At 32.2% G+C, this 18,085-nt stretch overlaps 1 protein-coding gene across 1 annotated transcript in view; it reads right to left on the bottom strand.

Moving 5' to 3' along the window:
- The window catches only part of LOC124406330, a 29,271-nt gene that overhangs the window by 10,703 nt on the left and 483 nt on the right, over positions 1-18,085 (bottom strand). The window lies entirely within an intron of this gene.

The following is an 18,085-nucleotide window of genomic DNA, read 5'->3' as shown; positions in this document are numbered from 1 at the left end:
ATTTTCAAAATGTTCATTTGCATTTAATGCGAGTCGAAACTCTTTTCTTTCCTTTTATGGTCAGAAATTTGGTAAACGTTTTGAAAAAGTTTTATAACTTCAAGACAAGTTTTATAAATCGTGTTGTTTTTATTTATTTATTTTTTTCTTTTATATCGTTTCTTTATCCTTTTTTTTCTTTCAATTTCTTGCACATTATCTTCACAATATACCCACGAATCGCACTCCAGTGAAGAATTTTATCAATAATACGATCTCCGAGTCGATTACACAAGTTCACAAAAACAAAAACAAAAAAAAAAAAAAAACGTTTTTTTTTTTTATTTTATACTTGAACAAATAAATTTTTGATTCTATACATCGAATAATAACCAAAATCTCCATTTATTATTTATAAAGTTTTAAGATGTTACGGATTTTAAGCAAAATTACCTATTTTCTCAAATATTTATTGTAAATAAATTAGAAAGAAACTTTGGTTTCGTATTAAAATGAATTTTATTGAAAAAATTTGAAATTCTTGTTCCGTGTGACGAAATCTTCTTCCATTAAAACTTGCGTCATGCTTAAGTGATGGGAAAAGTGTATATTTTAACGAGGGAATCTAAGGTTCAAAAATCTCGCGAGATAAGGCGACGAAGAGAACGAAGATTAAGTGAATAAAATGAGTTTAAGGAAGAAAAAAGTAGGAACTCTAGATTTCTTCTTTTTCATCCTCTTCTTCTTCTTCTTCTTCTTCTTCTTCTTCTTCTTCTTCTTCTTCTTTTTCATCCTTGTTTACACCTCGCGTGCTGCTGCAGATGCTGCTCGTTCACAGATATTATCTCTATCAACGTTTTACCGTTAGAAACTCATTCCGCATCACACTTAGAGTTACACATACGGCGTGTGTAAATTTACTTCGCGTATTATATTGTTTCAACGCATGTGTTATAAACTATTATATGTATTACAAATAACTTACACAACAAGCGGTATAAATATTTTACAAATTATAGCTATGCAACTCTATATATTTTAAAGAAAGAATTTCATCTGATTCTATGGGTAAATCATATCCTCGTGTATTTTCGCAGTTTCATTTTTTTTTTCTATATTTACCTTGTAAGTATCGAAGAGTAAAAAGTACTTTTAAAATTGTGTCGAAGAGATTTTCTTTAACGATAACGATAAAAAAAAGAATGTCTTCAAATTTCATTGATGGTAAAATGATAAAAAAAAAAACTTTGCGACGAGGGAGGATGGGGGGGGGGGGGGCTAAGTATCGAAAAGTTCTACCGACAAATAACTCTAGGATTAAAATGAACGGGAAAGCGTTAAAAAAAAAAAAAAAACTAGAAAAATGTTGACATTACGATGACACGAAAAAAAGAAAAGAAAAGAGAAGACAAAAATGGTGGGGAGGGGAGCAATACCGTGGGAAAAACTTTCAGAAAAATACGGACGAAGAAGCGAAAAATTAAGTAAAACGGGCATTATTATAGTCGATTATTTTGCGATTACTGGCTGCTGCAAGCAGTTTTGCACGTCATTTCATACCTATATGTATGTACATATACATACAAACGCAGTGTCACCAATCGCGACTGTCCGAGAATATCACTAGGAGACCGCAGCTAACGGTGGATTCCTAGGAATATTTTCTGACAGTCACGATCGGTTTGCGTCAGCTGTTCAATCAGCCGGCCAATAAAATTCGAACTACTTGACGCACGCGCGTTAATTAAGGTGAACACTTTCATCATGGACACACGGTATAATATATAATATGGTTAGAGCTACGTATGTACTTCCTTTAACTAAATATACTTCACGCAATGTGACAACTTTATTGCAGTTTTATTTGTACACATTAGTTTCAACGGCACACATCGTCATTCATCGTGAAATAAAAAAAAAAAAAATAAAAAAAAATAAGTAAGAATAATAATAATCGCGTATGCGCATGTTTATGTAAGCAGAATAGATCTAAGTTCGTGACGTGTTGGTTCTAATTCATACTCATGTCGTGTCGTCATGCGTGTGAAACTATTATTATTATCATATTCAATTTTTCATTATAGATTTCGGTCTTGTAAAAGCTGTCTGTTATAATTATTTTTTCATACAATTCACTTATTTATTTCGTAATTATTTATTATTATTTTTTTTTTTTTTTTTTTTCCACTACTTTCAATGTTTAATTTGCAATTTGTCAATATTCGATACTTGAATACGTATTGTTTTGATTTTCTTCTATCTAGCCGTTCTCTTTTTTTTTTTTTTTTTTTTTTTTTTTCTCTTCACAAAACCTTACAATCACTTATAAAATATTCATATCGTACGAGTTTTTGATGATTGCTTCTAACTATCGGACGAAAAGATTGTATTACGTGATGAAAAAAATCTACGATTGTGTATAAAAGTTGAGGTACTTCCAGTCGGTAAGAGAGAATAAAAGAAAGAAAGAAAGAAAGAAGGAAAAAAAAAAATAGGTGAATAAATTGGGGGAAAAAAAAATAAAAAATAATAATAACAATGCTGAAAAATGAAACTGAATACAGAAATAAAGCATCATTCTTAACTAACCGTTTCAAGGGTTTCAGGCGTCTGAGACGCGGGCATCCGTACCACGTCAAAGAATAAGACGCGCTGCATTGCGACGCGAAATGCAATTCCAATATACATATATATATATATATTTTTTGCTTTATGAGTGCGTAACGAACCGTAATGGCATTGGTGCCTACTTATACCGTCGGCAAAATCTTTTTAAACGCGTATCGCTTGCGTTGTTTTTGCACTTCTCACGATGCGAATTTTCACGGAGAATTTTACATGGTAAAAATTATTGATGAAATATATTTTTATCTTTTTTTTTTTTTTTCTAGCGTTATTGTATCATATACTTCAAATTATTTTCCCAAGTCTCTTGAAAAGTTTTACAATGTTTGTATTTCATACGGGGGATTAAAATCGTTGGTTAATAATTAAAAAAACAAAGTCAATTGATGATTGTACATCCCTGACACGAAACGAAGAATACTTGAAATAAATAATGTTTTTTCTCTCTATCAACATTACAATATCATACAGTGTAATCGTGAATTCGATCGCTTTCTTTTTATCCGTGATATTATTTCAACAAGGTTGAGCAAAAGGGGAAAAAGAAAACAGGTGATAATAATATTACGGTATGTGTTTTTTTTTTTTTTTTTTTTTTTTCTCGGCAGTCATTAAGTAATTTTATTACCTTCCAGTCACGCGGTCAGCGCGCGTTGTGTTTTCATTATTTTCAATTTTTCTTTTTCATGCAAATAAATTACCTATACTATGCAGTATAATAAACGATGTATGGGAATTAGTGGAACAAATTTTTGTTTTTAAATTTCAGTCGTTTTCCCGTTAGATTCATCCGTTAGACTCGATAAGCGATGAATTTTTTCTTTCTTTTTCCTTCTTCTCATTTTACGTTATTTCCAGTTTCCTGAATATGAAAGAGATAAAAAAAAAAAAAATAAAAAAAAAAAGAAAATGTGTCACCACAAAAATCTTTTTTTCTTGCGATAATCAGATAAAACTTATGTTCAGAATATGTAAAGTAACGTGGATATATCTGATAGAAATTTTTTAAATTTGGTTTTATATTCATGCAGCGATAAAACGATACTTGCAGCTATACTCGAGACTGTCTAATTGTGAGTCAATTTAGGCAGTTCATGGTCGCGATTCACAATGTTCAGGCACCAAATCCTCGCATCAAGCTTCCTCAATCGCAATCGAACCGAGGCTTTTCTTTCGCTGCATTACATATCCGTGGTCGTGACTTTTATTACATTATTATAAATATATCTAAGTTTGATCGATATATGCCGGATATAATCCGTGATGAAATCATTATGCAAAAATTTACACTTAGACATTCGGTTCAATTTATCGTTCGTTCATTCGTTCATCTATCAATCTATCATATTGCACAGGATTAATTAAAAACCTTTCACAGCTTTTGTCTTTTTTTTTTTCTTCTAAGATTTACCTGTCAGTAGATACACTTATTTAGATTTAACGCATAGATCGCTCGAATCTCATATCGTATTTGAATAATTATAAAATGGACATTTTACCTCACTTCTAACCCTTTATCAATTAAAAAACGAGAGTTTAAAAACTTGCACGAATTATCATGCGCATCGACTCTCGCGCAACTCGCCCGAAACGATCAGCTGATCGGCCGGCGCGACGCCATGTTGTACGTAAAAGCCGCGGGAATGCTGGGTAATGTGTGCATTTTTTTTTTTTTTTTTTCATTACTCAAATTGACTTCTACTCTATCGAGTTTTCCTGACCTTTAAGGATTATCGATATCTGGCACAGATAGTTACGGGCATAAGTAGGCATACGAATGTATGTGAAACCGCAAGGACGCTCGTATATGTACCGTGACTATCCTAGATGCGAGAACCAATTCTCAGCTGATATAGCCTTATACACGTTTCATTGCACGTTTATTATATATCTACACGCGCGTGTACGTGTCTCTTTGCCATAACGGAATTCTACTTGACACCCTTTTTTCGCGGCCGTCGTATTCATGCTCACACGCTTCGTAAAACGCTTCGTTTGTTTTGCGCGTGAAATCCATAAACGCGGTTAACTCATGCTCGAGGAATTTAACCAACCACAAATATTATTTCACTTGGTAATTTATTTTTCGATAATATTACACACGTTCTTAAGTTTTTTTTTTTTTTATGTACAGATAAGTGGATAGATAATTAAATTAACAAATATTTTTATAATTAGTTGTAATTCAGTATTCTGCACGTGTTTGTGAGGTAGAATAATCTACAACGACTGATGAAACGATTGATTGACACGTTTATGACAACATTTTTGATCATCGTTAACCCTTTGAAGCATACGTTTTTAAATCATCGTATGATCGTGAAAATTCTTACACCGAGGGGTTTTTGGGTTCACTGATTAGGAATTGGAACTCAGATTTTCAAAATTCAAAATGGCGGATTCAAGATTGCGTAATTTTCAGAAAAATTCCACAATTTCCTACATTTTTTGTCGTCATTTTGAATTTTGAAAATCTGAGTTCCAATTCCTAATCAGCGACCCCAAAAACCCACTTTCACTACATTGCAACTTATTTTCTTGGATAGATTCTTTAAAAATGAATTTTTCTGAAAAAAACGTCATTTCTTTTTCAGTTTGTTTATATATAATATTAAACCTGATTCGGATACGTAAAAAAGTAAATAAATTAGAAAAATTCAAGAAAGTCAAGGTGAGAACGTGGGTTAAAGTAATTCGGATTTCTCAAGCCGAGTGTTCTACATTCGAGTTAATAAACATTGACTGTTATTATATATTATACAGTCGTGGAAAATTATGCATTATATAAACGAAAACAATAAATTCCTAAGTCGTTCAATCCTTCCCAGATATGGCTGAAGCATTGAGCCGTGTTTTATAGTATATATATATATATGAGTAAATAGGTTGGTATCCCTAACAATTTCCGTATGACGTGAAGTGTGACCGTTGTCAATTTTTTTTCTCTCTTTTGCTAGCATCGCTCTCCTAATTTTTTCTCCCCCGTTTCTTCCTCGCCCTTTTATTTCTATATAGTTACTCGCAAAGTTTTATCACGCGTTGCGAAAGGAGGACCTTTTTGCGCAGCTCAACGCAACGTCTCACGTTTTAAAGTTTATTATACCTGCTGTAACGAACGGGCACTTAGAACGTCACGCCGTGCATGTCCGACTAACTATGTCTACGCGGATCGCAAAGCGTGGTAACAGCTAGAACATGCTCTTGTAAAAACTGAAAAATCATGCTTCTTCTCTTCCTTGATAGATCACCTCTTCATCCTTATTATACTGGGTGTTTCTAAGTAAACCTCGCGGTATCTTGGCTTGCCTACATCTCAGGGGAATAAATATCGGTAATACAGATCTACCGAGTTATCGGTAGGTAGTGCATTTAAAGTTCTCGCCAATGACTTGTGTCGTCAAGTTGCAGGGATTTGGCCAAACAGTCGTTTCATTGTTTATAACTTATCCTGAAGCGTTCAGTAATCGCATTCCGAAGTCACGTCGACGTGATTATATGACTTGACTTGACTAAAGTGATAGCCACTTGGTAGGTAGCTGTTTTATCGATATTTGCTCCCCTCGGCGGTAGGCAACCCAACATACGGCAGAGTTTATCTGCCTCTCTTTTAATCCCGCAAATCCAGAGGCGCAAAGAATCGACTGAGAAAGTTTTCTTCATGTATTTATTTATTTATTTTTTTTTTCAAACTTCTTTCACATTTAAATCAAACGATTCTGATTTATTTCCGTTTGTTTTCTTGCAAAGTTAACGCGTGGGAAAATAAAATGGAGATGAAAAATATCGGTGGACAAAATCGAGCGTGTGAATAATGATTACGCGATTGATCTATGAGCGCAACAGCGTTTATATACAACGTGCTGGTTATTAATTACCGCATAGTAATGTGCATAAGAAAATACACCCGCGCTGACGATGGTGATGAATAATTTATGCGTCGTACGAATGCGTGGCTCGCATTTTTTATTGCCGGTATTATGTCTCTGATCGTGAGTATATAATTTTATCTACATCTAATATCATACGGTAGAACCTTTCGTTATAATTCTACTTTAATCCATTTCATACAGGCTATTGTCCCAAGTTTTTTTTTTTTTTTTTCTTTTTTTTACAGGAAAACTATATCTTTTGGGAAAAAAATTATAGATTCTAAAGAATGAAACGAAAATCTCGTGATGATGGGAAAATTGATCTTTGAAATGAATTTAAGGAAGAGAAAGTAAAACAAAAAACATTGAGAGCAGATGTATCAAGTAAATGAATGTTTGGAATTCGGTAAAAAAAAAATTCTTTTTTACGTCATGGGCATCGAAAAGTCCACTTTTTGTGGCAGTTTTCGTTCCGTAAAGTGACGCTTTATACGGCAGCGAACAAAGTTGCGGAATAAAGTCTTTATTCCGTAGTTTTGACGCGCAGTTCGAGGTGCGCATCCCAAACTGCCTTATAAAGTAGCTTCGTCGAACAGATCGCGACATAACCTCACTCTTCGTTATGCTTTTCAATGCCCATACCGTAAAAAATATTGTATGTGGCATGCCCGTAAACCGTTTTTTGGCTCGAATAATTTTGAATACTCGCTTCCGGCTCGCCTTAAGCTCGTTCTGAAATCTTTATCCTTGCCAAAAAAAAAAAAAAAAAAAAAAAAAAAAAAAAAAAAAAAAAAACAAATAGGCGGTTTACGGGCATGCCACATAAATAGCTTTTATACGAAATTTTTTTAACCAAACAATAATAAATTGTTCTCTTATAACTACGTATGCATAATTTTTTCGAAAATTTTATAATCTCTCGTTAGTTATTAGATTTGAAGAAATATAATCCTACGAGAGGTTCTACTGTGTCTAGAGAATGACGTGTAATGTAGATCTATGTCCCAGAATCGACCTTGCATTCGCGGCTTTGACGAGAACAGAACGTCCCGAGTGTTCTCAGGTGGTAAATATCCCACCTTGACTGCAGCTCGGAAGCCTCGTCATCTTGTTCTCGCAGTAGTCCATAGTAGCAGTTGCATTTCGCGGTGAATCGCATGCTGCGCATTGCAGTTCGGATGATTATTTTTTGCACATGCAGAAGGGCTACACGGCCTAAGAACACGCGGGGTAAACCGAGGAGGGGAATTTATACATCGCGTTCATGCCTTGCAGACGACGCTTTCAGAATTTTTACCATAAGAAAAACGCCGCCGCTCACGAGCAGCTATATTCCCTCTTTAAAATAACTCGACCGCATTGCGTTCTTGATACTGATCCTGATCCTGATGCCGCAGACACGAATTACGTATATTATTATAAACAAGATCTCGGTGTCGAGTCATTATAAAGCTTAGATTCATTTTTCTTTTCAAATTCTTTTGATGGAAATTTTTACTTTTACTCTACTTTTTTATAATTATCATTTATACACACGTGACCAGAATTAAAAATTGAAAAGATTCTGAATAATTCTGCGTCAGATATCAAAATTTTTCCTTTCTTACTGTTTTCGAGCTAATTCCGCAAAAAAAAAAAAAAAAAAAAAAAAAAAAAACAACGTTAAACAATTGAAAGCGAAAGTCATTTTACTATGGATGGTTGCTGAAACAATTTTATATGTTACATTGGATTTTTGAAAATTTCTTCACACTTTTCCCAAATAATTTTAGGATTCGCAATTTTTTTTTTCTTATCAGCAAAATGAAAGGGGGGAAAAAAATGTCTGGTGAAGATAGTTAGTTTCGTTTCAAATTTGAGTTTTCAAATTAGTCGATTTCGGTTTTCTTTCTTTCTTTTTCTTTCTAAAAAAAAAAAAAATCGTAGTAATGTTTAGTTCGAAAATTTTTACTTTATTCCCTTGTTACATGAACATTTTTTTTTGGTCCTTTCAAACTCTTCTAACAAGCAATTTTGATTTTTGTTTCGTATAACTATCATCATTTATATATGCATAGATCGATATCATTTTTCGTTTTCATTTTTTTTTTCTCCCAGTTTAAAAAATTTCATTTTTGCATAAATAATGAAGAGTAACTAGAATTTTTTTTTTTACCAAAGAAAGACGATCTAATTCTCGGACATAATCTCATCGACATTCATTCTGTAAATAAAAAGAATTGAATCAAAAAAATTATCGAACGTTGATAAAATGAGGAAAAATCGATCTGAATCGTGAATATGACGAATCGTTTTCCCCTCGAATTTATTATCGTCAGATTTTTAGTGACTGTGTTACACGCTGTATCGAAGTGGTCCATGACCTATGGGATGCTGGGCGCGTCCTTCGGTTTACCGCCGTCAGTTGAAGATGTGCAGCACTGGGCAGAGCAGTGCAAGGAGTGCCTGGATGTGAGGTCAAAGATCTCACAAGGTCGTCGCAGCGTGTAACACCGTCCTTGTCAAATTAACGAGATCGCACAAAGCTAGTATCACGTATAAATATTATTAATCTCCTACGATCTTGGATGGCGCGAATTAAAGATAGATATAATCGTGAATTGTAACTCCAAAATGTCATCTTCACTTTATCAAGTTTCGTTTTTATTCTCTTTTTTTTCTTTACCTACTTTTATTTATGTAACTTTTTGTAAAATTTCTTGAAAATTTCACGTTTTTCTGACCCTTTAAACTTTGAAGAAAAATTTTACAAAATTTCATGTAAATCAAATAAAATCGAAGTATATGTAGAATAATTATCGGTCATAAGACGAAATTTTCACGCTTTGAATTTAAATAACTTTTGTTAGAAAAATTTGAATAGTATGCAAAACTGAAGTTTTGTTTAATTTTTCTTTACGCAATAAATGTTTTGAGAAAAATAGGTAACATTTCATAAAATCCGAAATATCGTTCTGATTTCTACAAAAGTAAAACTTTATCCAACGAAATTATTTCTTCTTTCACCATTTACCTGAAATAAATCAAAATTTCACATCTGGAGAATCTACAGATTCAAAATTCCTGTCGACCGATCTAATCAGTATAAATAAAATAATCTTCATTAGTTTGTAACGAATAAGGCGTATACCGGAAACACGTATGAAAATGCTAATGCGCCGTCGGTAAATACACGTATTATACATACATATATACATGTATATATATATATATATATATAATATACACCTATACCCAAACGTTATTGTTTATACCGAAACGATACAATTTCCGGTTGTTTCTTTTACGGCGTGATATCTTATATGTACCAATATATACGTATATAATATATGCATGTATAGGACTTGTGCAACGCATCACTTATAACGTTTTATCGGACACGTCGATCTCCGACGAAGACGCTTTTAAGAATTTGCATGTGGGAATTATTATATATACCTATATACAGTATATATATATATATATATATATGTATATACGTAGATATTACACACGGATGTGATATTCATAATGGACTTGTGGCGGTTATAAAACGCCGAGGATTATTACAGTAATTGTAATAATATGCGTATAATCTGTGCTTATATATATATACATGAGGCATTCCACGGAAACTCGAGCAATGAAAGATCCTCACTATTTTTGATTAGCTTAACGATTTTTTATACGATTTTACTGTCTCGATAAAATGCAACTGATTTTTTTTTTTCAAATTTAATAAAGATACCAATTCTTAGATGGATTTGAATGATCGTATAATACTGACGGTTGGAGGAAAAAATCAGAACAAATTCAAAAGTGATTTTTTAAGACCGTAGAATCGTATAAAAAATCGTGAAGCGAATTAAAAATGGTTTTTCATTCGGGGAGTTGACATGGAATCCCCCATATATATATATATATATACACAATTTTATATGGAAAACTGCAGCGACGCGGACTCTATATTATATGTATACTTATGCATTTCCATACTTTATACACTATTCAGAATTTGTATTGCAATGTAACTAATAATTGTCACACGCAGAGCAGAAAATTTATTTATAGATATAATATATGCAATGATTGTCAATTCATTTGCATTGCATCCCTTTATGCACTTTATATCTGTACTTGAGGCTTGATAATGTTTATATACTTTATTCACGGTTATCAAATCAGCTGCACTATTTGTAATACTTTTTTAATACTTCTAATCTCGAACTGATTGCGAAACCAAGAGAAAATTTATCATAGATCGTTGTAAACCTCAAGTCATTATTATTATTATTATTATCCATTGGAAATAATGAAATTGTGGTCAAATCAGAATTCAAACTTTCGCGCGGTTTTCGGAGGGAACTAGTTTAGGTTATGTTACCTTAGGTCAGGTCAGGAAACTCGGCAAAAACGATGACCACTAAGGTTAGGATTCCTCCATCGTTAATCGAAGTTTAAATCAAGTTCAGCCTATCGTAAAACTATACAGAAAATATTTAACGCCGTTTAAACAGGCGTGAGATCAAAGTAATCGATGCATCGATTAATCGAGTCCAAAAGAATAATCGAACACGACTCGATTGATTTGGTAAAAATTAATCGAATAATCGATTAATCGATTATCTGGTGTTTTTTTTCAAAGGTGCATTTGAAAGCAAAATCTCGTAAATTTCGATAATTTATAAATATTACTCAATATTTTTCAATTTTAGTTAAAAAATATTCATTTATATTTCACTTAGTAAATAAGGCAGTGATAACAATTAATATTTTAATCACATAAATTCATATCGTGTTGCATCGTTGATGGGATCAAAAAGAAAAAACTAATTGTGAAGAAAAAAAAAAAAAAAAAAAATTAAATTAAATTAAATAATCGAGCAAGTCGATTAATCGAGTTTTGAAAAATAATCGAGTCGATAGATCAATCGAGCTTTGAAAAACAATCGAGTTTCGTAAAACAATCGAGTCGCTCGATTAATCGAGTTTAGAAAAATAATCGAGTCGCTCGATTGATCAAGCTTTGCAAAAGTAATCGATCACACTCGATTAATCGCGAAAAAGTAATCGATTTAATTAGGTACTTGACCAAAGATGAACTCGTCAATTTCTTACTCAAACGTTTTTAAAGATCTGATCAAACGCAAAGAACAAAAAAAAAAAAAAAAATAACTGTCAGAGAGAAATTGAAGGAACGAAGAAATTTTACTCGTCCATACATTGTAATGCATTTATTGAAACGAGCGCACGATTCCCGATTAAACTCCCGCTAATCTCTCATTGCATCTATATATATATATATATATATATATATATATATATAAATATATGTGCGCACAGACACATTCACGTCATAGATATAGTGTAACAAAAGTTGGTACGTTGAACCTAACCTAACTGTGAATCGTATTGTGGGATATTCATCGCTAGACAAAAAGCATTACATGCCTATACGTATATTTCATCTTATAAATACGAGAATACGAATCGCTGGGTCTTCCCGCAAGTTCACGAACTCAATTGGCCAATTCGTAATATATTTGTAATTTTTTTTTCTTTCCATTTTCAAACTTTAAATCATATTCTAGACAGACAATAGAATAAAATTTGAATCGATGTAAAATTGAGTCAGAAATATGTTGTAGAATTTAGAGTGTGTAATCAATCGATATTTTTATGTACCAAGATTAACTTCCATTCGAGTATGTTATAATAGATATATATATATTTTTTTTCTTTCTTTTTACTTTTTTACTCATCTCGAACGATCGAAAAATCAATATGAAAAGCTTTGCTTTATTTATCTTAATACAAGATTTATATTCATTCAGGCTTAGTTCTGGTATTCATGATGACTGGATAATTGGTCAAGTGATCGGAGGAAGCAGTCATACTTTCGTTTTGTTTGTAAAAAAAGAAGAAGAAGAGGAAGTAAAAAAAAAAAAAATTGAGATTATATCCAATTAACAATTTTTTTTTCTTCTGTTCTTCGTACAATACATTGTAAACTAACAACCGTCCAGAACTTAATCACATGAATTAACCACACATCGTAACATATTATACACGAAATTATTATTCGTAGTAGTTTTTTTTTTTTTTCTTCTATTCAAAGTTGAATGCAATATAATTAAGAAGAAAAAAATAAAGAAAGAAAGAAAGAAAATAAAAACAAGCAAAAAAGGATTTCCGAACAAGAAAACGAAATAAGAGAATACAAAAAACGAGACGACAATTCCGAAAGAATTCTTTCTCTTTCCAGTTTTGATTTATCGAGAAGAGAGAAAGAAAAAAAAAAAAAAAAAAATTGGACAGAAGGAACGAAGAAAAAATAATCGAAGTTTGAGGTAAATCGACGTCATATCCTGTCGGTTTAAAAAAAAAAAAAAAAAAAAAAAAAAACACATATTTCCATTCGTTTTATATCGATCATTGTTTTTTTACATCATGGGTATCACACAGCGTTGTCTTATTTTATTATTATTATTATTGTTGTTGTTTTTTTTTTTTTTTTCCTCTCTCTCATCTATCAAGTGTCGACCATCGACTCGAGAACGTAGGTATATAGCATGAACGAGAGCGAGGAATGATGATCGGGCAGTAGAACTTTTTTTCGACCTCGTGTCTTTCTTCCGTTCGACTCCGTAAGAGGTCGTGGGTTCCCACAGTACCGGGTTTCCCCTACCTTGTCCTGCCTATCCTGCTCCTCTTTCCTACTCCTGCTCTTATGTACTTCTTTTCTCTATTTATAGCTGGCCTGCACTATGCCATTACACTATTATATATATATATATATATATACACAACACTATACTTTACATTCTCTTACACTTACACTCTTGTCGTCTGCTTTCGATAAACCGGACTGCAATAGACCGGCATGGCAGGCGACTAGTTTTTCACGGCTATTGAGGTTGAAATAGAAAAAAATACAACTCGAATGTGTGTTAATTCGAACATTTTTATTTCTGTTCACGGTTTTTTTTTTTTTTTGTTTTTTTAAATTCTTTATTTCTTTCTTATTTTTTTTTTTTTTTTTTGGTTTTTTTTTCCTGTTCTTCTCTAGTTTTTATATCGAGTAGCGCGCGTTGCCATCATTTTTATGATGGACTAGAAAGGGCCGTTCAAGGAGGACTAGTTTTAGGGAAATTTTGGGGATATCGAGTTTTGAGAAATGAGGTTTTTGCTAGTTTTTATCATTTTTTTTTTATTTCTTTGGTCCTCGAATCGATTTTTCATCAATTAAAATTCGATAAAACTGATTTTGATGTCCGCCATATTCTTTTCTTGATAAAAGAAAATCGCGAAGATTCATCTATACGTACGAGTCGTAAATTTATTTAAACATTTATCCCAGTTTGTTGTAGTATGGTGGTAAAAAAAAAAAAAAAAAAAAAAAAAAAAAAAAAAAACTGGAAATGTTGGGGGATTTTTAATTTGGTGATGGAAAAAACTGAAAATTTCATTATTCTACTTTTTTTCTCATCGAGAAAACAAATTGGCTCAAACTGACTCTTTTTTACGTTATATTTTTCCTCAATTCGAATTGAATTTTAACCGAATATAAAATTCGTACGCTAAAAAAGATTCAGGTTTTAGAAACTTACTAAAACTTGGAAAATTTCAGGGAAAACTTATTAGGTTTTAGGTCGTGGAAAAACTGGAAATGTCGTGGAATTTTTTTTTTTTTCAAAAATTTGTGGCCACCCTGTCTTGGTTTTTCCATTCCTCCCTTCATTTATTTGCACGAATTGAGAACGTTTTTATCGAAATATATTAACACCGTTTTAACGCTGCTCTTTCTAAGCAGCTGTTCTCAACGAAATAATGATTTTTATTTCAAATCTTTGGAAAGATAATTTGAAATTCAATCACAGATTTTTGCTCACCGATATCGAATATCGCTGTAAAATGTATAGTTTTTTTATTTTTTTGTTTTTTGTATAAACCAAAAGCTTTGTTATTCTAATAACGAAATATGTTTTGTTTTCATTTTGTAACTGAAAAAAAAAATTATACGATACGACGAGTTTAAAATTCAGATCAAAGTTTCGTACGGTGAGAACAATTTTTTGTTTTTTTTTTTAAAAATTTTTTTTTTCTAACTTTGTTCAGAAGGTAAAAATGATGAGGAAATAGCGGTAGCTTTTCAGAATTTTTGTGACGGCGCTGCAGCTGGAGAACGGAATGTGATGAAAGGTTCAATCAGAGGTTCGAGTTCATCATCAGATTGAACATCGAATTCCTCAAGACTTTCTGATCCCGAATCGCACTGTCCGAGCTGTGTAGGTACGATATGAAGAAACAGAAGAAACGCGTTCTCTTCGAGCTACTAAAAGTAACAAGTATATAAGTTGAACAATAAAAAATTACGAGTTGAAAGTAGTTTTTTTATTCTTCACATCGTTTCGGTATTCTACTTGTGTTACTTTATTTATACCGACTAGTTCGAATTTTTTTTTTTATCTTTTTCCCGTAACTTTGAACTGATAGAATTCGTTGTCGGGATTTGAAATTCGTAATTTGAAAATTTCCAAATTTTTTTCTTCCTTCTTTGCTCGAATCAAATTGAATCAGAGAAATAAAATTTCAATCTTTCACGTAAACACGTCCTTATATGACTTCCAATTTTTTTTCTCTTTCTTCTCTCTCGAAATAACTACGAGTTCCTTCGGCGCTGTTTGGTCATGAAAAATCTACTGACACTGACCTAGCAGCTCTACACGCTGCATATATCATATGCCACGAGTCTAGGGTCTAGGAGTCTAGGATTCCGCGCCCACCCGCGTAACACAACTCGCCCAAGCCTACGGAGAAGAGGACCGTTCTTTACGCCCAAGTACTGTTATGTCACTGACATACTTCCGATCGAATACCAAATAGTATTACACGCAGCCGGTATAGACTGAAAACATATATGTATACGGGGCGTTCCGCGCCAAATCGTACGGTTTGAAAAATTTTCATCTTTGATTTCCTCGATTGTTTTTTTTTTTTTTATTATATATATATATATATATATTTATATATATATATATATTCTTTCAATTACCCATCGACAGAACATTTTCTGGTACATTTTTTGACTTTTTTTTGATTACTTGTTTGAGAAGAAAAAAAGTATCAAATTTTTTCGTTTTTTCTTCACAACTTTATTAACAATGCTCCAAGTTGAAGCTGCCTTTTTTTTTCTTTTTTTTTCTGTTAATCCTTGTTTTTAGACGCCATTTGCAGAGAAAAAAAAATACAACAATAGAAATATTCAAAGTGTTTTTGATCAAGATTTTGAGTTTGACATTTTAAATCGTGTTTTTCAAAGCGTGTGTACCTACCGAGTTTTACTCGAAATTTGATTTTTGTTTTTTTTTTTTTTGTTTGTTAACGAACAATCAAACAAATCTCAAAATTTACCAGAAAGGCGTTTTTGACGGGTACGTTATGTTCATCGTAATCATTTTTTTCTAAAATTCGTTCCGTTGGTGTGAAATTTTTGAACGATAATGATTTTCAACCGTTCGAACGAAGAGACGAAGCGGAAAAAGTAAACGAACAATTTTTTCGAGGGTTTTCTTTTTGTTGCTGTTGTTTTTGTTGTTTTGTTTTTTTTTTTCATTCATTCATTACAATCTCATTGTAACTGTATACTTGTGCAGACAATTTGAAGACAGAAAACAACAAAAACTAAAAAAGAAAAGGAAAAACACAAATTTTGCTTCCTTCGTAAAAAAAAAAAAAAAAAAACACCTTAAAAGAGAAAAAATGAAAAGTAAAAAATAAAATCGGGTTCCCGCGATGTTGTCTCAAGGATTGCATTGTGAGTTGGGACAGCGGTCTCGAGATTTTATATTTTCGAGTCGTTGAGTAAACGTTTGATCAGCAGTAGACAGACTACAAAAGAGTCTTGTGTTGTGCGCCCCGCCTACGTCAACATCGTCGGACAGGTGAAGTCGAGCGTGTTTCTTCCTTTCTTTCCGTTTTCCTTTTATTTTTTTTTTCTTCTTCGTCTTCTTTTCGGTTTTTTTTTTTTTTTTTTTTTTAAACTTCTTCTCATTTTTTTTTCATCCGTTTTTCTTCTTCCGACCAGATATACTATATATGTATATATATTAGGGTGGCGCAGAAAACCGACTATTTTTTTTTTTTTTCTTTGAGTCTCGTCCGACAAAATGTTAGTTTTTGATGTTTTAAGAGCCCACTCCAAAGGACGGCTCAAAAAAAAAATTTCAAGAGGTCGCTCCAAATTTTTTAAAATGTCAAAAATCGTCAAAAAAATTGAATTAAAAAAAAATATATTTTCTGTATTCTGTTTGATTTTTAATTCATGTCGTGATGTATTGTTATCGTTTCTTTCTTACTAAATAGAAGAAAAAAAATTTATGAATTTTTCATACGAATACCAAAAACGTTGCTCGAAAGGATTTAAAGAAATGCACGAAAAAGTTGAAAAAAAATTATGAACGATCTTTCAAATTTCAAATTTTGAACTGAAACTTTCGGAAACTTATTTTTTTTTTTTTTGTCTATAAAATTATACCGTGACGAGAGAAAAAAAAATTAAAAAAGAAAAAAAAAAAAAAATCGATCTTTGACGATTTCTGACCTTTTAAAAAATGTGGAGCTATCTCTGGAAAATTTTTTTTTTTGAACTGTCCTTTGGAGTGGGCTCTTAAAACATCAAAAACTAACATTTTGTTACACGAGATTCGAAAAAAAAAAAAAAAAAAACAGTCGGTGTTTTTGCGTCACATGCATGGATTACACCTAGAGAGCCGTTCTCGAAAAATTTGACTTTCTTTTTCTTCTTCTTCTTTTTCTTATTTCTTATTTCCTATTTCTTATCTTTTACTCAGGCGAGAGCCGCGGTGTTGATGCAATCATATTGCAGTATGTGTTTATACACACCTATTCTAACATCAGCCGCGATGTTTATTATCCAAATTAACGATAACATTGTCATCTTAATTTTTAAACATTTATTCGACCCGAGCCGAGTCTCACTTCGAATTTCTCTCAACGTTATTTTATCTCGTATATATATCGAAGGATCGTTTTTCTTAACATTTTTTTTTTTGCTTTTTTTTTAATCTAATCATCAACGTGCAGCATCTCCAGCCTTTTCTTTCCCTGCAGCAGTATTCGGGAGTTTTGAATAATAATATTAACAGAGAATCGTTACTCTTGTGCGTTTCTTTCTTGTTTTTTTTTTCTTTCTTTTCCTTCGATTTTACAAAACTTTTGTAAAAATTAAACGAGATTTTCTTTTTTCTTTTAAACTACTTTTCTCACAATCATTTCTCAAACGATATATCAAATGTTTATCGAGAAAAGATCGTTTTTTTATATTCTATTATTGTTATTATTAAGTGTAACATCGTGTCTATGGAATCGATTAAAGTTATTAAAAAATTTATCTGCAAACAATGGGAAATCTCGACTCGCATGGATTATAATTGTTCCCATGCATTTACGAGTGGCCGTTGTCTCTGGGCCTTGGCCTTGCAGTCTTTGAGCTCGCATGAAAATTACGCAAGCTATATATACGTATTTTACATACACACACATGTACGTAAAGTATCAAGAAGGTTCTGCAGTCGACGCTGATTCATCAGCATCCCGTCGAGATATTCATC

The sequence above is a fragment of the Diprion similis genome, chromosome 5 (assembly GCF_021155765.1).
Source record: "Diprion similis isolate iyDipSimi1 chromosome 5, iyDipSimi1.1, whole genome shotgun sequence".
Taxonomy (NCBI): Eukaryota; Metazoa; Arthropoda; class Insecta; order Hymenoptera; family Diprionidae; genus Diprion; species Diprion similis.
This window is presented reverse-complemented; position numbering and strand designations above follow the sequence as displayed.